Below are 25,445 nucleotides of genomic sequence, written 5' to 3' on the forward strand. Positions count from 1 at the left end.
ACTTTTGATTTGAGAAACTTTTTCTTTTTGTTTTTGGTTTTTGCTTTATGTGTGTGGAATTGGGTGGTTTGTCAGTCATGGATTGATTTTTTGTTTTTAAAATTTTTTACAAGGACCGCACGTTCTGCTTGAGTTATAGTGCGGACCTGTCTGCACTGTTACTTCACTGCACAGAGCAATACCGCACATGGTTCTACTGGGGGCCTGTGGACCCTGTCGAAATATTTAAATCTTGAAATCTTTTCATCCAGTTTAGTTTAGGTTTGTTTGTCGTTACCTTTATCCTTTGCCCAGATCTACATATATCCTGTCAAAAGCCTCTCATACGTAAGTTCCATTGGTGTTGTGTTTTGGATGAATTTCTAGAAGTTTTTGCATTCTTGGTTTGGTCTTCACTCAGTCTTTGAAGTGACTTGAAGCTTAGAATCCTATGAGACATTAGATCACCCTGGAATCTTTTGTCTTCTTGATAAGTCTGGTTGGTTATTAAGACCTTCCTTTGCTGAGAAATCGGTTTTGTTTCTCTTTGCAAAACTTTGAATGAACTTGCTCATAAGTTGTGAATTTCGTTTTTTATAGCTGAGTGTTTTTTATTGATTTGTTTCTTCTGAACGAATTAATTCTTAGTTTGTTGAATAACTAAGTAAAAACATCCTCAAAAACATTTGAAGCTTTTATTTCATTATTTTTTAGAAGTTAGATCTCAAGATTAGATTTTTCATAGTTTTGAGTGTGTTTTCTAGAAATTCTAGTTTCTCTTTTGCAAAAATTGTTTTTTCTAGTTTTGAGTGTTGAAACAAAAGGGATTTATTTTGTGAGCATAATTAGTAGCTTTGTTTGAGTGCATTGAAAAAGACAAAAAAAAAAACTTTTCAGTTATACGTTGAAGGAAAGTTTTGTTTTTCAAGAAATTGCATTCTCAACTCTTCCTTTAGCTAGAAATTCATTGAAAAGAAAAAGAATTGATCATCTTAGGTGCATTTTTTAGCGTTTTGGAGTCAAGTCTTCACACCACAAAGTTTCATCTCCATACCTTTTGACTTAATAAACAACCAATAAAATTAACGCTTAATTAAAATTCATCTAGCAATCTTTTTATTTCTAGGGCTCTTATTCACCAACATAGCTTAGGCTAGTATCTTGGAGTAGGGAGTAATTAACTCTCCAAGATAGTTTAAACAAACAAGTAGTTGATCTTGTGATAGGAAAAAATTCCAATTGTTACATCTATGCTCTGGGAAATTTCCTCTTAAAGGAGAAGCACGAGATCATATCTGAACTAGTGAGGTAATCAATCCTTCGTCATTAGGAACAATAGCAGATATTCACGTATTAAAAATGGTAAACCTCGGATTAACCATTGTTGAGGAGCCTGGGGTCACTTGTCGGTAAACCTTTGATTATGTCAAGGAGCCTTCAAGGGGATTGAGCTTTGTTACTCTGCCCTTGCGTGCGTATCAGATCGTAGACTATTCCCCCAGGTATATTTGTTTCCGTTGGTAACCTTAGTGGTCATAGTCTTTAGGATTCTTTCCTAAGGTGACGGCGGAGGGAAGATACCACTGTACCTGGAGCAGACATCGACTAGACTCACTTGGACTCTCTGGGGGGTTATCTTCACTCGAGACGGTTTTGTGGAGAAACTTGTGCCAGTATGTTTCATTAAGCAGGTTGTCGGGGTAACTGTTCCAACCGCCATTCTGTATTGAATTCTGCGAGGTTGGATTTCATCACCAACTAGTGTTTTCAGTACATAAAAATATTGTTTGTGTGTGGTGTGAACTCTTAGATTGTTAAGTGTGTGATTCAATTGTTTGGTTCTTTAGAGACTTTAGGTGGTTTTCTTGAGATTTTCTTTGTTTTCGTGTGAAGTAATTAATTAATTAATCGTGGCTGAATTACAGAGACAATCCCGTAGACTTCGGGGGCAACCTCCCGAATATACACCAAGTCAGCTTGAAGGGCTAAGAGCTCTTGTCACACCTACTAAAAGTAGAGTTGGGTCACCAAAGGCCGGAGAATCATCTTTAGTTATTCACCCTGATTATCAAGTTCCCGCAACAGAGTACATTTCTGGACCAATTTTAGTTTCCGAATTTACTGGTAGCATTTCACCTACTAGTGAATTCGTTGAGGAACCTGAAATTTCTGAACCTGAAACTGAACCTGCTGCTACTCCATCCTCAGGATTTGCTTCTCCTGTTTCTAGTGGTCCTGGTTCACCCAGGGTAGGAAGTGTCATTACCCAAAATCTTCCGTCTGGACTCATTTCCATTGAAGAACTCGTTATTCATGACGAGGATATAACTCCCTGTGCAAATCAACCGACTATAGAACTTAGGGAGCGTCAATCTATCTTTTACAGTCCTTTTCGAAGTGACGCTTGGTACGTATCTTTGACGAACTTTTTAGAAAATATGGGTCTCGCTGCTTCACCACCTCGTATTCCTTTTCATCCAATGCCCAGAGGTTATTATCCTCCTTTGAGAATGTCAAACTGGTCATCCATGTTTTCTCAAAATCCGGAAACATTTTTATATGGTGGTCCTTCTATTCCTTCTGGGTATCAGTAAATTTCCGGTACTTTTTCAGGAGCGTCTCCTCAACCCATCGAACATGGGGTATCAACTGGTTATAACGGAACTCCGCCGTTAAGTGTAGAAGAAATTCTTATGATGTCCGGTGCTATTCTGAATCCGCAACCTCAAGGTAGTCAGATTCCGCCTGGGGGGAAACCTCAAGGTAATCAGTTTCCGCCTGGGGGCAACCTCAGGGTAGTAAAATATCGCCTAGGGGGGCAACCTCAAGGCAGTCAAATTCTGCCTGGGGGGAAACCTCAAGGTCAGTACATACCTCAGGGATAGTACATGCCTCAAGGTCAACCCCAGACTCAATATATGCCTCAAGGTCAACCCCAGACTCAGTATATGCCTCAAGGTCAACCCCAGTATCAATATATTCCTCAAGGTCAACCCCAGTTTCAGTACATGCCTCAAGGTTATCAACCTCAAGGTCAGTACCAATATCAAGGTTTCCAACCACTTTCTGGTCAAACATTTGTTCAAGGAACTGGAAATGTGCCTTTTAATTATCAATCCTACACTCAACCTGGTTATGGTCCTCAATATGCTCGACCTGTTATGGGTCCTTACCCTGGAATGAATATGGTGTGGGATCCATCTCAATCTCAACAAAATTTGCAACCCAATGTGGAGTTGTCATCTCAAACTAGACAACCTATGGTTTCTGGTTCAACCCAGCAACCCGTCCAGCCTACTATTCAAACTTCTACACCTGGTGTAGCTCATCGGTCTGGGCCTAGTTCGCCTCGAACTCTGCCTCAATCGACTGCTGCAACTACTGCAGCTTCTGTTCAATCTACCCCACCTATTTTTGGAGTATCGACAACTTCGGTTTCTATTGTTCCTGTATCAACTCCTCAGGCCTCTATACCCCAGTCTGGACGTACAATTCAGAGTTCGGTTCAGATGCCTGTAGGACAACCTGGTCCAAGTATGGTTTTCACAAGTCAACCTCAATTTACTTATTAACTGTACCAGGGGTAGTATCAATACGGTCCTGCTGTGCAAAGCCCAGTTTATCAGTATCAACTATACCCTGGGTATAAATATCAACAACCTTAATCTCAACAATCCCAGTTTGGTCTGGCTAATCCTAGTTTTCCGGGAGGGTATAATATTCCAAATGCAAATCCAATTCTAGGCTATCCTGGGTATCCTCCTCCTAGAGCTGCTCTTGTGACCCAAGTTTTTCGAGACACTAATCGTCAGTTACCATTCATCGAAACTTTGGATTTACCTGATTTGTCGCGCCTTACGAACGATCTAATTTATTATCTTCCGTACTGGCCGCCAATGCCTAATAAGTTTCCCAACGATATTCCCAAGTTTGAGGGTAAACCAAGAGAGGATCCGTCAAATCATGTGATGACTTATCACCTCTGGTGTGCATCAAATTCCATTATAGATGATTCAATTCGCTTACGGCTTTTTCAATGCACTCTAATTGGTCTCGCGGCTAAGTGGTACATTGAGTTGCCACGAAGCTCTTTTTATCATTTTAGTCAGTTAGCTACTTCGTTCTTAACTCATTTTCAATTGCCTGTCAGATATGACAATGGCACGGAGTTATTAACTTCATTAAAATAGTCAACATCTACATATATTTCAGACCATATTCATGAATGGCGACGTTGATGACGTTTAGTGAAAGTTTATATCCCGGATCAAATTTTGGCCGAATGGTTTGTTAAATCCTTATTACCAAAAATCACTAAGGATGTAGCTAAGGCAGGAGTAGTTATTGAGGAACAAGTAATTGCTCAAGCTCAGTACCTTGACTTAGTTTATATGTAGTTGGGTACGTTACACGAAAAAATTCCCGATCTTCCCAAACAAAATCAAATAACAACAACTCCTTCAGGGTCTCATGCCACTGATGGTATGATTGGTACAATGAATACCAAGAGTAAGAAGATATCTGTAAAGAATTCTTCTCCTATTATAACTTTACCAGATTCTCCGACAGGAGAAGCTTCCGCTGAAGTTCCTGCCAATATTCATGTTGTAGAATCTTATATGGTCAAATCCAAATCCGGCGGTAAAAAGAAAGGGAAGAAGAAAAATAAACAAAACACAAAAGAGAAACTGGAAAAAACTGAATCTACTGACGATAAACGTAAACCTCGCTATCCTTGTCTCATCTGTGATGAGGAGCACTTTACAAGAGATTGTCCACATCGAGCTGAGGTTTCGAAAATCGTAAAAGGTTCACAAATGCCTGCTGTCTCGAAAGATCCTTTTCCTAGTCAAGATATTAAGATGATAGGTTCTTCCTCTAATGCCTCAGAATAACCAATTATGATGATGTCCCATGTCAGGATTGTGACACGATCGCAAGATTATGGAAGCAAGAATCCTGTTGGTGGTAAGGAACCAGAATCATCTAGTTCAAACCCATCAACCTCAACTCCTCCTGGTTCCGATCCGTTACAGATCGAGAAACCTAATCCAAACTTGGTAATCAAACTGCCTGCTAAAGGTATACTTCGAAATTCAGCTTTCAATCCACATGCGAGAGCTACTCAGAACTATAACATTGTTGAAGATTTAGCTATATCTCCTTCAGCAATGTCGGCTTTGGAGGTGCTGCAATCATGTCCAGCACAACGTAAATTGCTTTTGTCTACTATAGGAGCCGTTGATGTTAAGGATTCCAATCTTATGATCTTCGATTTAGAAAATAGTACACCTCGTTTACCTCATCAAATGGCTTTCCAGATCCCAGTGTTAGTAAAAAATAAGCCTTGCTTTTGGACTGTGATTGATGAGGGAGCTTCAACGTGTATTATGGCGATTTCGTGTTAGAAATCGCTTGGTTCTCCGACACTTAACCAATCCCCGACAATTTTAAAGGCTTTTGATGGCCGAGGGTTTCATCCTTATGGCATTATGCAGGATTTACCTATAGGGGTAGAAGGCAAAATTGTTAATCTAGATGTGGAAGTGGTTGATGCCCCTTTTGATTACAACCTTCTTTTGGGTTGTAGTTGGTCTTACGTTATGACTGCTATTGTTTCATCAGTCTTTCGGCTTATTAAATTCCCTCATAATGGAAAGATCATTACAATAGATTAGTTAAATTACTTTTCATCTGACAGCCTCTTCTGAGAGTATCCAACATGTCGGTAAAACAACTATCCCTTACAAGGATGTTGGGGTGGGATTAGTTAAAGATTCTAGGTTACTAGGAACTTTTTCTTTTCCTCCTCCTAACGTATCACCTTCGTTTGCAACAATTCACATGACTTCATTGGACACTATTGTTCTTGATAATCCTTGGATCGTTCCTTCTGATTCTGAGGTGGACTCATTTGGTCATATGAAGAAATGCCCTTGAGTCCCTTTGAAGTTGCATATCAGGAAATATAGTCATTTTCCGACGCTAGTTCAACCGCAATTGATCCAATGAATGTGGTCCATGGGGAGTCACTTTCAATCTCAACCTCAGAGTCAACAACTTTTTCTGAACTTGTTCACACTGATGATCAGATTCGTGAACTTTTGTCTGTTGATGATTTACCATGGGAAGATCTTCATCATCGATCTTCGTTTTTACCTGAGCTTGATCATTTTGAAAATGATTTCTCATCTATTTTTTCAGTTGATTATGTCAAAGAATCACAAAATCCATTGAAACATCCTAATTCTGAGTTGAATTTTGGAAACATTTCTCAAACGATTCCTATTGACATTTCGATGAAACCTGGAATTATTGAAAACATTCATATAGGTGCTTCTTGTACGGACGAGGAAATCCAAACTTTTACAGCCCTATTTCAAGAATTTCGCGACGTGTTTGCCTGGTCATACGAAGAAATGCCAGGAATCGATCCATCAATTGTTTTCCATGAAATTAAAACTTACTTATATGCTAAACCCGTCCAGCAACATTTGCGTCTGATACACCCAAGAAAAGCTACTGCTATTAAAGCTGAAGTTGAGAAATTACTTAAAGCAGGTTTCATATATCCGATTCCTTTAACGGATTGGGTATCGAATATTGTTCCTGTCAACAAAAATCAAGGAACGATAAGAATATGTATTGATTATAGGGATATTAATCGATCTTGTCCAAAAGACAATTATCCAAATACCTATATCGATCAAATAATTGATGATTGTGCCGGCAGTGAAATGTTCTCCTTTATGGATGGATTTTCCGGTTACAATCAAATTAACATACTCCCTGCTGATCAACCAAAAATGACTTTCATTTGTCCATGGGGGACATTTGCATATTGTAAATTACCTTTTGGGTTGAAGAACGTCGGAGAAACTTTTCAACGGGCTATGTCTTACACATTTCACGACATCAAGCACATTGTGCAATCTTATCTTGTTGATTTACCTGCTCATTCATTACGTAGAGCCGATCATCTCACTCATTTACGAGCCATATTTATGAGATGTAGGCATTATCGAATTAGGTTGAATCCACACAAATGTGTTTTCTATATAGAAACGGGTCACTTACTGGGATTTGTTGTTTCAAAAGCCGGCATTCGTGTCAATCCCTCGAAGGTTGAAGCCATTGTTAAATTGCCTCCGCCTTCGACTCTTCGCCAACTCCAGAGTTTGCAGGGGAAAGCAAACTTTGTACGTCGATTCATTCCTAACTATGCCGATATAACGAAAGGTTTTACTAGGTTGTTGAAACAAAACACTCCATTATTTGGGGATGAGATAGCTCAGAAATATTTTGATGCACTTAAACACGCGTTGACCCATGCACCGTTATTGCATCCTCCCAACTACAACCAGGATTACTTTTTGTACCTCGCCACTTCTCATTCCACTATTGGGATGGTTTTAGTTCAGGAAGATGAATTCAATGATGAACATGTGATTTACTATATTAGTCGAACTCTGAATCCGACTGAGCTAAAGTATTTGCATGTGGAGAAATTGGCCCTGGCAGCTGTTCAAGCTATCTAGCGTTTCGTCACTACATTCTACTACGCAAAACCACAGTACTTTCTTAATGTAACCCTATGACATACATTTTGACTAAAAAATTGCTAGGGGGAAAGTATTCCAAATGGATCGTTATCCTGCAGGAATTTGACCTGGAATTTGAAAAATCCAAGTCAAAGAAGTCTTTGGTTTTCGCGGAATTAATGTGTGACTTCCCGCGTACTGATACCGAAACTGTGGCAGAAGAATCCCTTGCGGATGAATCTTTGTTTCTTATTAGTACTCTTGATCCATGGTATGGGGATATAATCTTCTATCTCCAAACCCAATCTTTTCAGCCTGAAATTTCACGATCTCAGAGAAGGAAGATACGTTTCCAATCCCAACAGTACCGAATTATTGGAGATACCCTCTATCGTCGTGGAGTGGATTCTATTTTCCATCATTGTTTAACTCATGAGGAAGCTGAGAAGGTTCTGAATGACTGTCACTCTAGAGCGTGTGGTGGTCATATGTCAGGGTATGCCACAGCCCAAAAGATATTGCGCGTTGGTTATTTTTGGCCATCCTTATTTAAAGATTGTATCAATATAGTCCAGAAATGCCACAATTGCCAAATTTTTGATCGAAAGATGTGTGCTCCACCTGCTCCTCTCCACCTTATAATTGTCGTTGGTCCTTTCGAAAAATGGGGTATCGATTTTATTACATGTAACCATCACTCGGCCGGGGGGCATGCGTATATCATCCTTGCGGTAGATTTTTTTACCAAGAGGGTCGAGGCGATGCCTACATTTTTGGCAGATGGAAAAACTGCTGCTATTGTCATTTTCAATCATATAATTGCTAGGTTTGGTGTTCCTCAAACGATTATCAGTGATCATGGAAGTCATTTTCGGAACATCATGACGACTGAGCTAGCAGATCAACTTGGCCTGCGTCACAATAGCTCTACTCCATATTATCCACAAGCTAATGCTTTGGTTGAGGCAATCAACAAAGTTCTAGTCACCATGATCTGACGAATCATTGGTATTCATCGGTCGAATTGGCATAACATGTTATTTTCAGCGCTTTGGGCATATCGAACCTCAGTCAAAACATCAACAGGGTTCACTCCTTTTCAGCTTGTTTATGGGTTGGAAGTCGTGTTACCCATTGAATGCGAAATATCGTCATTGCAAATAGCCATAGAATTACTTCCAGCCACTTCCGAGGAGGAAAAACGTTTGTTATACTTAGCTCAATTAGATAAGAATCGACGTGATGCTGCATTAGCAATCGAAACTCATGCAAAAAGGATAAAAGCTCAGTATGATCGAAATGTTACACCTCGCAGTTTTTCGGAAGGGGACCTAGTTTTATTATACGATCAAGCTAACAATAAGCTAGGGGCTGGAAAATTCGTACCCATCTGGCATGGTCCTTTTGTTGTTAAGCGAAAGCTGGCCAAAGGGGCCTATGAATTAGTAGATTTTGACAGTGTCTCTTTAGGTAAACCCTGAAATGGGCTCTATCTGAAAAGATATTATGCTTAAAGTTTGGTGTGGAGATATTTTAGAATAGATTTCTTTCTAGTTGGTGTGTTTTAGATTAGAAAGTGTGCCTAGTTTAGAGAGTGTTTTGTCGTTATTCCTTCTTATCTTGGTTTTACTCTTAATATTGCAGATGTCGGCGTCTTCTCAAACATACATTGGTTTTGCCGATGGTGCTTGTCGTAGTACATGGAATATTTCTTCCGCAGCTTGGGTTATTTATTCACCCTCTGACGAGTTAGTATCTATGCATGGGGTAAGCCTTGGTCAAACAACAAATAACATTGCAGAATACAACGCAGTGATTGAGTTATTATCTGAATGCATCTCATTTGGGATTCAGAGTTTGATTGTAAGGTTAGATTCTGAACTCTTTGTATTACAGCTTAAGAGGGTTTATACCATTAGAAATCCAGTTATATTAAGATTATTTTTGAGAGTTCGTCTCTTGGAACGTGAATTTGACTACATTGAATATCAACATATTCCAAGATATTTAAACACATTAGCAGATGCAGTTGCTTCTCAAATGTTAAATAGACATTTACAATAATCAAGATAGTAAATTTAAAAACATTCCATAAACATGTTATACAAGATACTCATGATAGTGATATATCACAGCATAAGAGTGTGTCAAGTATACATCTTCTTCGATCATAGGTTGAAAAACACCTTATGATCGGAAAAAATGATAGCACAAAAAGATATAAATGTCATATGAAGTCTACAAAGGTGATCATCCTATCCCTGATGATGATCACGATAAAAAACTACTGCTCGGGCCACCCTACAAAGGAACCTCCTAAAAGGTCTTGGAACCCCAATCACATAGCATTGTAGCCTAAGAGGAATATCATCTATAGTAGTCTCTGGGATGTCTCCTGTCAAGTGCTCTAGATGATGCTCCACTTCGGTCAAGGTCTCTGCTGATTGGTCTTGTGGAGCTGGTGCCGCAGCAGCAGGGTGTCTTCATTCATAGGGCTGGAGAGCGGCTGGTCGCCATGGACCCGCATCTACATTTAAAACTTTTTACTATCAGTTTTGGATGATTTAAAAAACAAAAAAAAAATTAAAAATTTAGAAAATGTTGAATTTTTTTTTACCTATATCATCCCATTGCTCTCCTGGTGGAAGAGCCATGTCTGGATCAACACGATAATCCATTCCAGCATATGGAAAGTCTTGTATCACGAATAGTTGGTTTTCCAACCAACGAAAATACTCAGGTGGGAATCGAACGACCTCAGTCCCCTCCTCAGGGTGACGGGCCATGACTGCAACCCAACGCATAATCCTAGGATCTCAGGGAAGTCCAGCCTTAACGGTAAGTTGTTGTGGAACCAGCATAGGTACCCTCTCTAGGCCAAAGCTGACAACTAAGTAACCATATCAAAAGTTCTTCAGTTGTCCATTCTTTGCCCTAGTCAGTTGGAATTTCACATTAGCCAACGCAGCATCGCACCAGTTGAAGATGATGCCTCGGAAGCAGTCTACTGCCATGCGCATTTGGGAACCGGTAGCTAGATGCAATGTTGCGCTCCCACATAGTCTGGTGACAGTAAATGCAATCACTTTAAGTTCAGGACGGGTGATGGTCTTAACATCTATCCATTTGTCTGCAGTTTGGACATTGAAAAACTCTAGTCGGAGACTAGCGACAGACTAGCCACCTGACCTAGTCCCGAATAGAGATAATCCTGCGCCTATTTTGGGCAAGACAGTAAGGAAATAAATGTCCTCCGACTTGATTTTGAGCCGGTGGCCACCAATAATGAAATACTGGTCTTGTGTGCTCCACCTGTCAACCATCCATTGCAGAAATTCTACCTGAGCCCTCATGCCAGGTATGGCCCAAAATTTCAATAAGCCGCATGCCCGTAATGCCTGTAATGAAGGAGGATGAATCAATGCAACTTGATCCACATCTTCATGTTCTCTTTCCCGCCAAATAAGCATCTTGTGTATCTGCATTGAAAAATAGGCAGGTTAGAATTGTATAATTTCAAAACATTTGGGTAGAAATGAGAAATTTTACGGTTTCAAAACGCGTTCCGCGGGGTTCGCACCCACCGAGTTAGGGACAGTGCGTAGGTTCGCACTTGTCCTTAAGGGCAGGTACGCAACCCCAAGTTTTTCCCTTGTACGAAAAATTCTGGGTTCGCAGGGTACACATAGTACGCCTACGCAACCACCGCAAGCAATTTTTAACCAAAAATGTCCCCAAAAAATGAAATTTAAAGCCCTAAAAATGAAAATGAAACGGATGAAATGCAAGTCATGGATGATGTGGATTACCTGGAGAGGACGGTTCTCGATTCCAACGGTCAGATTTTCCGCACTCTTCACAGGAAGTTTTCTTACCAAAAGCTCTCACTTTTTACTCCAAAGTCAAACGGTAAAAATGAATTTGCAAAAGCCCTTTTTATAAGATTTTTTGAATAAATGAGTTTTTAATTTGTTTATTTTTCACTTTAAAAAGGTCATTTTTGATGCATTTTTATTAATTTTAAACAGGTATGAGTAATGTTTGCAGTTTTTGTGCAGAATTTTGGGTGTTCAGGGAGAATTGATCATTTTCAACAAAAAACATAGGAGTCTTCTTTAAGCTCTTTTCTGACTCGTAAAATATGAAAATATTGCCAAGTTTTTCTTTTTAGACTCGTTAAAACGGAATTAAAAGGACGGTCCACTTACAGCTCTTTTCTGACTGTATAAACATGAAAAGATTGCCGGACTTTTGTCGTTTCAAGTTCGATATTGGTAATAAAACGACGCATTTTTTATCGCTTTTTTACTTTTTCAGATTGAAGACACTAATTATGAAAAGTACTCCTTGATCGTAATGGTCAAGCGCTTCCCTCAAGTATTATTTTATACTTTTTCGGGCTTATGGGACACAAATTTACGAAAAAGGACAACCATGGAGTTTTCTTAAGTTTTTCTTCTGACTCCCTAAAATTGAAAAACACTGAGTTTCTCCTATACTGGACTCGTTAAAATTTCACAGTAAAGGACTTGTTCAATTTCAAACAAGAACAGACCACTCCTTCTTAGGGTTTGAATCATAAACTAAGTTGGACTCATCCGAAGGATGAGCTTATAATCAAGCAAATGTTATCCTCCTCAAGCTTGTCAAAAATAAAGAGGTACTTGCTAGAAATGGTGGGGGAAAAGAGAGAAAAATGAACCTGTTTGTTGTACTTTGTCTTCAAAAAAGCAGTCAACCACTATTGAACACGACACTTTTTGTTCACCTAGGTTGGGAAATCCTTTGCCTAATAGTTAATCACACCATGTTGAAAGTCTTCAGCCAGTTTCCGGGTATTAGCTTTGGGTCAATTGTAACCGAACCATCTGTAGTGTCATTATGTGTTCAAGAGGTCAGTTCAAATAAACCAATCATTTGCAAAATATCTGTCATCCATCTTGACCATCCCTGAGTTAATCCTTGCCACATATATTTCTTCAAACTTGATCTATGAATTCGTGTTGTGGGATTGCCTACGACGGATCGCTTTCTATGGACACAGACTAATTATCTAGAAATATGATCTAGAAAACATCAGTACCTTGGAATCTGCATGCCTCAATGGTAGGTTTCTTTCCTTTGACGACAGGTTGCATCATTGACCTTTGATCAAAGGATTCTGTGACGTATTCGACATCGACTCATTCATTCACATTTCATGGATTGTACTGAGTACTTTGAGGGCCATTGACATTACTGGTGGTTTCTCTCACACTTGTTAATGGTTTACATCATTGACCAATAATCAAGAGGTTTCTACCATGTTCGACTTCGACACATTCATTCACATGGATAGAATCGTACTAGTTCGGGAAGTAGAAATGAAGACCCTGGATCTAGTTTCCACCATCCAGGGTGCGAGGAATTTTGTTATTCATTATACAGTGGACTATTCATAAACAGATGGTTGCGCCCATACTGTGTCTACATATGTCTATACTTGTGATGTATTACGAAATCATTCCTGTATCAGAGCAGTTTAGATAGTTTCTAGTCAGTTTTGATCTGAGTATGGGAATGCCTACCTCAGCGATGATATGTTCATATATATATTTTGCATTGAATGTTTTTACAGGTTCCAACCAGGGTATCCACAGGAATATCCTTGAAATGATAAAGCACTTCACTCTTCATAGATGACAAAAACCATACTCATCTATTACATACTTCGCACTTTAGGGGGCAATCTGTTACACAAAAAAATTTCACTATGAGTCTATCATCACTCATACATACCTCCTTTGCAAGTCTTAAGCCTCAGCTCTACATATCAAGCTTTGAAAATGAGAGAAAGTCCTTAAAAATCTCTAAAACTCTGGTTTCGCACTTTCTCTTAGCATTACCTGCGGTACCGCACCCATTGGTCATGTCCCCTGCACACCTGACCGATCTGTATCTGCATTTATGGGTGCGAACCCCTATAAAAGTTAAAAAGGTGCAAGTTTATTCTTAAAAACTCACTTTGAGTCAATTCTGAAAGCTTCTAGAGGGAATCTTGCACTGGAAAGTTCACTCCTTGAGGGTTCATGCATCCCATTCCTTAAGGAGCTAACCCCTTGATGTAAGGAGCTTATCCCCTTGAAGAAGGACTCTATCCCTTCAATGGTGGACCTGGTAACCTCCTTCCCTTGCACTATAAAATGAAGCTTTGGGTTGGTTACTTGGGAGGTTAAGAGCTGAATATTTTTTAGGGTAAATGCTGCTGGAACTTAGTCTTCCTAATTGAGCTTTTGAGCAGAAAGATCACATACCTTTTGATCTCATTTGGGAGAGAGTGAGGCTTGTCAAAGTAGAGGAGATTCTTGCCTGGACCCTGGGAAGAGCTTGTACAACATCAAGGCACCAAGGTTGTAAAGTTCTTCTTTCTCAAAGTTAATACAATCAAGTTTATTTTTCTCAATAAGCTGTGTTTAATGGTTTATTTCATACACTCCTTGATCACAATGATGAACATGATTTATTATATTAGCTATGCATGTGTTCTTTGATGTGTGCTTGTTTGTGTTTGCAGGTTATTGAAAGGAAACTCTTTGAAGCTGCTAGAGCAAGGCTGCCACAAACTAGCATTGGACTTAAGGTAGGGTCTAAAACACCTCTTAGTTTTTATTAATGAATCATAATATGTTTAGAGAAAAGTATATTTGCTTGTCCTGCTTGTTGCTAGATATCAATTGATACTACGGAGATCGGTCTTGTCCACAAGAACGATTTATCCGCTTAACAGTAATTGCACAATTATGTTCACTAGATGTTTCCACATTGAAATCATTTATTTCTCCAGATCTCCAAAAAGTCTTGGACAATCATTCCAAGGTATTTGAGACTCCCAATGATCTCCCACCTATTTTTGATCATGATCATGCTATTCATTTGATTCCAAGAAGTGTTCCTCCAAACATCAGGCCATACAGATATCCCTATGCCCAAAAGAGTGAAATTGAATGTATGGTTGCAGAAATGCTAGAGGCTAGTATAATTCAACCTAGTCAAAGTTCTTTCTCTGCTCTAGTAGTATTGGTGCACAAGAAGGATGGATCATGGCGCATGTGTCCGGATTATAGGGAGCTCAACAAGCTCACTATTAAATATAAGTTTCCCATTACTGTCATTGATGAATTACTAGATGAATTGCATGGATCAATTTACTTCACCAAGTTGGATCTTCGTTCATGATATCATCAAATTAGAATGAAGACTGAAGACATTCCGAAAACGACATTTAGAACTCATGAGGGTCATTATGAATTTTTGGTCATGCCTTTTGGCCTTACCAATGCACCTTCTACATTTCAAGGTTTGATGAATTCCATTTTCAAACCCTTAGAAAATTTGTGTTAGTATTTTTTGATGATATACTAATCTACAACGAGTCTTGGAAGGATCATGTTGAACATGTTGACAGGATACTACAACTATTGGAGGAGAAACAATTATATGCAAAAAGATCCAATTGTTTCTTTGGAGTAGAAGAGGTGGAATATCTGGGTCATATTGTATCTCATGAAGGAGTTAAGGTAGACCCTAGCAAAATTAAAGACATTAAGGAATGGAGAATCCCCACATCCATAAAGCATCTACAAGGATTTATTAGGTTGACAGGGTATTATCTCAAGTTTGTTAAGAATTATAGGAGAATAGCAGCACCTCTAACAACATTATTGAAGAAAGATGCATTTTCATGGACTCTAGAAACAACAAAGGCCTTCAAACATCTTAAAGAGGCAATGTGATGCTTTAGGAAATGGAGTTGGTGTTGTTTTAATGCAAGATGAAAGACCCATTGCTTTTGAAAGTCGTCCAATCAAGGGAAAGTTTTTACGCAAAGCTATTTATGAGAAGGAAATGTTGGCAATACTACATGCACTTAAGAAATGGTGACTCTACCTAATGGGAAGACACTTCAAGGTAAAAACGGATCATGATAGCCTTAAATACTTTTAGAACAAAGATTATCCTCTGAAGAGCAACAAAAGTGGTTCACAAAGATGTTGGGTTATGACTTTGAAATTATCTACAAAAAAGGGAAGCAAAATGTGGTGGCAGATGCACTCTCAAGAAAGGATGAGGATGTGGAAGCATTTTTGTGCGCCTCTATTATACAACCAGATTGGATAAACAAAGCAAGGAAGGAATGGAAGAATGATGAAGAAGTGTGGGCACTTATTCAGAAGTTACAACAAGATTCCAGTACATCTGATACATTTAGCTGGCAAAATGATTCGTTATGGTACAAAGATCGCTTATACTTCTGTAAGAATTCCCAACTCAAACAAAAGATTCTTATGGAATTGCACACTTCTCCCTTAGGAGGGCACTCGGGATTTTTAAAAACTTACCACAGGGTTAAGAAGGAATTTTTTTGGGATGGCCTTAAATCAAATATTCAAAAGTTTGTGGCGGAATGTTTGGTTTTCTAACAAAATAAAGTTGAAACAATTAAGACCCGAGTCTATTACAACCTTTATCCATTCCAAGCCAACGTTGGGAGGAGGTTTCAATGGATTTTATCACAGGTTTACCCAAGTCTGAGGGAAAGAGTGTCATCATGGTGGTAGTTGACAGACTTACCAAGTATGCACACTTTTGTGCATTATCACATCCATTTAAATCCAATACAGTTTCTACTGCATTTATGGAAACAATTCAAAATCTACATGGAAACCCAAAGATTATTGTAAGTGACAGAGATCCCATTTTCACTGGAAATTTTTGGACAGAATTATTTTCTTGTCTCGGTACTCAGTTAGCTCATGGCTCATCTTAACATCCTCAATCTGATGGGAAAACTGAGATAGTAAACAAATGTTTGGAAGGATATCTTCGTTGCTTTGTATCTGATAAATAGACATAATGGGTCAAATGGTTTCCTCTGGATGAATGGTTGTATAACACTTCCTTCCATACAACAAAAAAAATGACCCCATTTATGGCACTTTATGGATATCATCCACCATCCATCACATCATATTTAAGAGAAAATTCTAAGGTTCGAGCAGTTGAACATCACATCGAACATCAACACCAAGTCGTCCAACTCTTAAAGGATAACCTCGTGTTGGCGCAGAATATAATGAAACAACAGGCAGATCAACATCGCAGCGAAAGAAGTTCTTATGTAGGTGATTAGGTATTCCTACGACTACAACCATATAAACAAATGTCCCTCAAGCAAGCTAAGAAGGATAATAAATTATCACCAAAGTATTATGGTCCGTACAAGGTGTTGCAAAAGATTGGTACTATGGCATACAAATTGGAGCTTCCTGCAACTTCTTGAGTGCACCTAGTTTTCCATGTTTCATGTTTAAAGAAGGTTATAGGCAACAAGCTCCCAGTTCAGACAATATTTCCAAAACTTGACGAGGAAGGAAAAATTATATTTGAACTAGAAGCAGTCACAGAAACAAGAACTCGACAACTATGAAATCGATCAATTTCGGAGTATCTCATCAAGTGGAAGAACTTATCTGCTGAAGATTCCACATGGGAGGATGAGAATTTTATATAGAAGCATCCAGAACTACTCAAGCATTGAGGACAACACTTTTTTTAAGAAGAGGGGCATGTTAGGTCCCTATAATACTAGTGATTACCCCATTACTATTGTAGTTGTATCCCTTATTAATATTTTTGTGCCCCTATTGTCCCCATATTGTTATTATTGTGCCCCATCAAATCCCTCTATTGTTATTTTTGTGGCTTTATATTATTATTGTTAGGTCGGTTGGGTTATATTGTGACTCCTTAGACTCCTATATATAGAAAGGAGGTTTTGTCATTTGAATCATCAAAGAATCATTCATTGGTGTAATGTAAAGGAGGTTTCCCCCTCGAAGAGGCTGAATTCTAAGGCGTTGATCTATCTTTTCTATCTTTTGTGAGCTGGTTTCATAACAAATAACAATCAATTTGTCAAATTCAGTTAGAATGCACTAAAAATAAATTAAAAATAACAGAAACAAGTGATAATATATGTCTAGAAAAAACACATAGGTCATTATTAATATGGAACTTGCATTAAGAATATAATTGTGTTTTACATTCACAATAGGGTTCTACTCATTATTGATCAAATATGTATTAGAAAGAATACAATATCAATCATTAGTATTAATCCCCTTTGCATTCTCTTAAATTCTCTTAAATTGTTTGGATAAAGATGATTAATGTCTACCATGAATGTTTGTGATAATTATGGTGTTTCCATTCCTATCTCTACATTATTAGATTAATTTTGTCTCTTAACTTTTATAGTCACACTAAGATTTTCTAAAGCAAGAAAGTGAGGCTAAACAATCACAAGGAGTTCCCTCTTTGTGTCACACTTGAAATTATATCAAACGAACCACGAACCCCCTCTCTTCGTGTCACACTTCAAATTATGTCTAATGCGCCAACAACTAAAACAAGTACAAATTATGTCAAATGTTCCAACAACTAAAACAAGTACATGTCTATGTTCATCTTTTAAGCTTCTTCATAATAGTATATTAACAAATATTAATAAACTATTATACCAATTTTTTTATTTTTTATTTATTTGTGTTTTAATTGAAAGAAAATGATTCAAAACTAAGCATTCTTTCTAATGGGATAATAAATATGACTTTAATTCTAGAAACAAGTTGTCTACTAACAAATAAACTTCTAAAAAAATTGGGTTTATTATTTTTTATAAAAGAAAATAAATCCTATTTTATAATAAAATGCTCATCTTAACTTATCATATTTTTTATAAACATATTTCTTATATGTTTTGATGATGATGGTGGTGGTGGTGGTGGTGGTGGTTAATGTCCACTGAGACCAAACTTTGGTCTATCGGACCTAAAGAAATGAATTATTTAGTTTGATTTAAGATTTTATTCCTAAGCTCAAAAAGCTTGGAGAGAAGCCTCCCGAGCTCACTGTAATTTTGACATCATAAAAGGCTAGGAAGGTCAGTATTGCAACAAAGATTTTGAAACTGAGATCTAATGTGGCTATACACAGGGCACTCTAAGAGGAAGTGAATTTCATCCTCAATGTTTGTATTCTCATAGAGATGGCAAAAGCTTTCCATCCGTGGTGTTTTAGGAACTACCCAATGACCTGTTTCACTATGGAGCTCATGAGAGTTTGTTCTAATCTTGGCTATATTAATTTTCTTCTTTGAGCTAGTTAAAATAGAGATATACTTTTGATCTTCTAGGGTGGGGTTGATGACCTCCTTATAATATCTTAATTTTCTTTTAGCTGTTAAATCTTTCTCACACCACATTTTTTCTTTGAACTTAGAAGTAACAATATTTTTAATGTTAATAATGTTTTTCAATGCAACATTCTTGTCGATCTCCCAATGGTTTAACTAGGCCCTGGTGTCTTTATACCAACCTCATTTGAGCCTTAGGTGGTTTTGGCTGGAATTTAAATCTAGCTTAGGAAGTCTATGGTCTCCTATGTTATTGAGTTTGTGCTTGTACAACAGAAGCCTCGTCATAGCTAGGCTCTTGATAGGGGAAAGACCCACTTCTATAAGGAGAATAGGATAGGGTGTGTTGCTTTTAATTTTGAGGTTACACATTATAAAAACATTCTGGATTTCCTCAATATTTCTCCAGGATTCTCTAGAGATGCTGCAACCCCAAACCTCACATCCATATAGGATAACCATAGTGAGAAAAGTTTCAAAGAGGAACTTCTTTCTATCCCACATTACGAGGTTTGTCGTTTTACAATTATTTTCAGGACCAAAATAAGCTTTCCATCCCCCCATTAATCCTTTTCTCAATGCTATAGTTGCAGTTGAGCTTGTGGTGAATATCAATTCCTAGGTAAATGTAGGAAGACACTTCCTCCAAGTTACTATTGTCATACATAAAATTAGCGTAAGTGTCCTTCTTGTATTTGATAATCATAACTTTTGTTTTGTTAGTGTTAACAATCATACCCATGGTAGAGTAGAAATCCTTAAGAAGTATAAGTTGCTTATCAAGATCAGATGGGAACCTTGCAAGAAGAACAATATCATCAACGTAGAGGAGAAGGATGATGACTATCCCAACTAAGATCGTGCCAGCACATCTTGCTTCCTCTAAACAACCTTCTAGCTTGTCGATGTAAATGCCAAATAGGGTAGGGGAGAGGGGGCAACCTTGTTTAACTCCGATATTACACTTAATATCTTTCGACCACCTGTTGGGTAGCGGAGGCCCTGCGTAACGGTTTTGAGACCTAAAGTCCACAATTTTTGGTAAAAATATGGTAAAGGCTCCGCAAAGTGTGCGAAGCACGATTTTGTAGTAAGTCGGGTCAAAGGGGTTGTCCACCTGAAAATAATGTAAAATAATAAAAGTGAGTCGGTTTTCCCATGGTCCACAGACCATGGGAAGGTATAAATAAAGCAAGGGTCTAAGGGTAGAAGGTGGCTTGATAGAGATCTAGAAATCTGATGGTTTTTTGAAGGCAATATTTGCTCTAAGTCTGTAAGCCTCTGTCATGGGTCGTAGTAGGAGGTAGAGACTCTGCATAGTAGGAGGTAGAGACTCCGCAGTTGTGTGCGTGGAGGTCTGATAGAGTCCACAGTTGTGTGCGCGGAGGTCTGGTAGAGTTCGCAGCTGTGTGCGCGGACCCCTGCAGTTGTGTGCGCAAGGCAAGAAGTGGATTGTACTGAACAAATCCATTAATAAAGATACGTTGATTCTAGAATATTGTGGATCTGGTTGTATTCTGGTTATATTATGGTTTATGCACCTATTATGATCTATATGTTTTATCTGTAAACATTATGAGTGTGCGCACTGGTTATGATTGTTAAATGTTTGCTTAAAGACCTTAAGATCTTAAATACACACTATAATAATAAGAATTAACTTGTGGATCGACGTGGAAGCCTAACAAAAGTAAGAGTAGCGTGAAGGCACAGATCGGTTCGCGACCCCTCCAGACCACATGAATACATCCCAAGGGTGTGGAAACTTGGTTCCAGCACCCTCCCCTACTACGTCGAGTGAGACTTCAGTACGCACTTTGCGGATTGTCGCCAAAAGGGCCGATAGCGTAGGATTTGTTTGGCTAAATCACTTCCGAGCTTGGGTCAGGGCCCAACAAGCCAACAAATGGTTTCGTTGTTGAGACCAGGATTTTCCTAAGAGATGTCATGTCAAAACACTAGAACCCTACAAAGAAAGAGATTGAAGACTGGTTGGATCAGAAGCTGCATGAGTTCATGGTACAGGAAAACAAGGACCCGCAAATATCTGAGAGGAGGTGGTTGGATCACTACATATTTACGGAGATCCATGAGATCTTCTTCGTAAGGTTCTCGTTATAATTTTATGAGTGGATCGCGAGGCTAGATGACAGTGTGGGAAGGTGCAGACTTGATCAACCGATAGTGTGGACCCCAGAGTTGGTGTGCAGGATAGAGGCATATGAAGATAGAATCGCACAGGCGGTAGATCATTGGCTGGATCGAATAATAGGAGGGTTTATCACTTAGTTTGCGATAGACACAACTGTGAGCTACAACGAAGTAGAAAGGCATTTCCTCAGAGGACCGCGAGGTAAATACATCAAGTCGTTGAATACTTGGATTAAAATTATGTTATGTGAAAAGAGGGTTATGCAAATCCATTGATGTCTGGGGTAACGTGGAGTGAAAGAGGCTACCAAGGGACCGAGGGATTAGAGAATAGTCCCATTCAGTTTCGTGATAAAGCGAGGAGGAGCTCACAGGGTTCTCACCAGGAAGCGCAGTCCAGTTGATTGGGCAGCGCATTCCTCTGCTACCACCTCCATCCACGCCCTCATCCACTTTACCTATATCACCCCCATCTTCACCTACCCCCCCACCTCTACCACCTCCAAGGGTTGGAATGGCGAATGCAATCAAGTTGCCCGTATTTCAAGGCATAGGAAACGAGGAACCAGATCAGTTCTGGTTCGTGGTAAAGGCCTTATGAGAAGCACAAGGCATTGCGAATGATACCATTGAAAAGGCTACGTTGGTAAGTGCGCTGCAGGATCGCACTATAAAGCACTCTAGTGATCACCGAAATTCTAGTATAACAGATATCTAGGATGCATTGAATAAAGAATTTAGTCAGCCGAAATCGAAGATGCAATCAATCATCGGATTCAAGGAGATTGTGATGCCACCGGGTGAGACCCCTTGGGATTTAGATCAATGGTTTAAAAGTACGATCCGTGAAGCTAACATGACACTGACGGATGCACAGCATCGTGCGTAGTTTGTGTCATATTTGACACCACATCTAAGGACATCACTATCGCAGCAAAAGATCTCAACCCAGGCTGAAGCATTAGAGATAGTAATGAGGCTGCATGAAACTCTTATACAAGATCCTAGGTTGGGAGTTTAGCAAATCCACATGCAACTACAAAATTTATGCTTGGAAAGTCAAAGTCTAAAATAGAATAAGGCACCGTGACCTGAAGCGCATGAAGAAATATGGTGTATAAAGTGAAAGGGCCAGGGCCACGATAAGGATCATTGTCCCATATTCGCGAACTATGTGGCCAACGGAGGACCGATGATGTTGAGACTGGAGGCACAGGCAGGATCAAGCGCGGCCCCTACACTCTGGTGCACGATCTTTCAGGTGGGAGCAAAGCACCCAATAGACAACTGTCATTTGTTGCCGAAGTATACACAGGGCTCACAACAATTTTTTTGTAAGTTTTGTAGTTCGCTTGGCCATGACGAGCACAATTTTCGCAGTTTTGAGTTATTGATGGATTGAACTCCAGCATATAGAGTGTAAACAAAAATGCGTGGCTTCGATCTAGCTGTAGGAATGAGCTGTGGTGGAATTCAAGGGCCAGGATAGGAAAGAGGAGGAATAGGCCTGGGAAGAGGGCGTGGATAGTTAATATGCTATAATTGTGGAGGACCTTAGCACTACGCACATGACTGTACGAATCCAACTAGAATATGTTTCCCGTACTGTTACCAATCTGATCATGAAGCAGTAGATTGTCCCACGTTAATTGCACAGATGTGGGAAAAGGGGGTGCTTCCAGCTACTCCAACACAGAATATCCAAATGATGAAGGCTGAACTGCACAAAGAAAACCCCAACGTAAACATGGTGCTCAGAAGTGGTGCAGCCATAGGGGAATGTTACACTAAAAAATGTCACCATGGCTATTTATAGTTGGTATGGCTCTATCAACAGTCATACTACCCTTTTGAGCAAGTCTTATGCCTCTGCTATTCATGTCAAAATCCAAGAAAGAGAGAAAGTCCTTATAAAACATGTTTATCTCTGGGTACGCAGGTTCTCTCAAGCCTTGCCTGCGGGTACGCACCTTTTGTTCATAAGGTCTGCGTCCAAGGACGCTCTGTATCTAAAGGGGCAGGTGCGTCCCTCTGAAAAGGTTAAAATGCGCGAGTTTTATCTTCAAAAACTTACTTGTGGTCACTTCTAGAGCTTTCTAGGAGGTTCTTGGATGAGTATTGAGCGCCTCCAGATGGTTCATGCACTCCTATCAAAGAGGAACTTATCCCATCAATAAGGGAGTGATCCCATCCAAAGAGGGGACTATCCCATTGATGGTGGACATGATTAACTTCCTCTTGAGCACTATAAAAAGAGGCATTGAGCCAGAAGGAAGAAGGTTGAAAGCTATAGATTTCTAAGGGTAAATGCTGCAGGAATTAGGACTCCCATTTAGAAGCTTGTGAGGAGAGATTGTCACCCTTACTTGTTCTATTTGGAAGTGGGTGAGCTTTGTCAAAGTAGAGGAAGACTCTTGTGGACCCTGGAAGGAGCTTGCACAACACCAAGGCTCAGGTTGTAATGGTTCCTTTTGATTACCTTTAATGCAAATTGGTCCATTCTTCTCAATAACTTGTTGTTAATGGGTTATTTCATGTACTCCTTGGTCTATGTGTTGAATATGCTTTGTTTTATGTTATAATCAGGTGCTATTTAATTGTTTGACTGTTGGTGATTGCAGGTTTTGGAGAAAGGGAGGAGCTCATCCGGATCAACAAAGCTTGGACTTCTACAACAGCGTTTGGACAGAGGTAAGAACGAAACACTTGATTTCTCATATCATAATGTATGTTTAGAGAAGGATAGCTCCAGTTTGTTTTGTTTGTCATTAGAATGTCTTAGACTTCTAGGAAGGTCAGCTGTGTCTGCACCCTTGACTGATTCTGTGTGACAAATTGGCGACTCCACTGGGGATAGTTTCCATTGATGAGAAGAGTTTTTTCTTTTGTTTGAACTTTGCTTTGAGAAAATTGATTTATTTTTCTGGTTTTGGCTCTGTGATCTTGTCTCTGGGTGGGTTAGCTTAGGATTAGTTTTATTTTAAGTTTTCTTGAGTTTTTCAGTAGGACGCACCCTCTGAGTGCTGCACAGTGCGTCCCTGGACGCACTTTTGCTGTGTGCATAGAGCGGGCCCGCACCTGTGCTAACGGGTTGCCTACGTCCCCTACCAAAATTTAAGAAAATTCCACTTTTTACCTTTTTTGCTCTTAGATTTTGTTTTTTCTTAGTTTTTTTTGCCCAGATTCATCAGTCCCTTGTCCAGAATCTTCACCTGAACTGGTTTCATTAGAATTAAGTGTTTTAGTGGATTTCATCGAAGTGTATGCCCTAGGGTTTGATTTTGAGTAGGTCTTGTAGTGACTTTAGCTGTAGGAATTGTCAAGCCTTAGATCTCTCTGGTTTTGTCAACTTTCTAAGAAGTCAGACCTGTTCTAAAGTCTACCTGTAGAAGTAACTTACCATCAAGTTGTCTTTTGGGCCATTTTCGAAGTACTTGTTGTTTAAGTCTTGAATTCCATTTTACGAAAAGAACAAAAAGATTTAAGTTTTGTTTTGACTAGTCTTTTGATTCTGCATTAGCTAGTCCTTGATTTGATTTTGATCAAGTAAAACATCCTAGAATCGTCTTTGAGAGCTTTTGCCTTGTTAGGTTTGCTTAGAGTAATCTCTCTTTTGGTTTGCTTGTGAGTCAAATTTTCATAGTTTTGTAGCTTTTGAGATTGTTTTTTGTTAAAGGTAGGTTTACATGCTTTATTAAAAAAAGAAAATACAAAAATATCTCCTTTGAAAAGTTTTGTTTCAAGCAGCTTTGAAAGTTTTTGAAAGAAAAAGAGTTTTTCGTGCAAGTAAAGAGTGGTTATGTTTGTGTGCTCGAAAAGAAAAAGAGAATTGTTTCTTTGATTGTCTTTTCTAATGAAGTTGTTTTCTCTAAAAATTTGCATTCTCTCAACTCTCTTAGTTAAAGATTTTCATTGAAAAAGCAAAAGTAGTATAGATCATCTTAGGTGCATCTTTGTAGTGGTTGGAGTCGAGTCTGCACACCATTGGTTTCACTTCCATCACCTTGTGACTTTAAAGAACAACCTTAAAAGTAACGCTTAAAGTAAAATTGAACTAGTAACTTTTATTTTCTAGGGCTCTGAAGCACCAACATAGCTTAGGCTAGTGTCTTGGAGTAGGTGAGTACTTAACTCTCCAAGGCAGTAAAACAAACAAGTAGTCGATCTTGTGATAGAATCAAATCCAATTGTTACATTTACACTCTGGGAAAGCTCCTCTTAAAGGAGAAGCACGAGCTCGTGTCCAAACCAGTGAGGGGATCATTCCCCCCTCGTTGGGAACGACGCCAGACAGTACGTATTACAAACGGTAAACCTCGGATTAACCATTGTCGAGGAGCCAGGGGTCACTTATCGGTAAACCTTGGATTACTGTCAAGGAGCCGGTAAGGGGATTGAGCTTGCTACTCTGCCCTTGCGTGCTGTCGGAGTTTAGACTGTTCCCCCAGGTGTACTTGTGGCCGTTGGTAACCTTAGTGACCATAATCTCTAGGATTCTACCCAAGGTGACGGTGGAGGGAAGGTCCCACTGTACCTGGAGC

This window comes from Pinus tabuliformis, chromosome 8 (assembly GCF_031772625.1).
Source record: "Pinus tabuliformis cultivar Carrire ecotype Pingquan chromosome 8, CPIR1, whole genome shotgun sequence".
NCBI classification, from domain to species: domain Eukaryota; kingdom Viridiplantae; phylum Streptophyta; class Pinopsida; order Pinales; family Pinaceae; genus Pinus; species Pinus tabuliformis.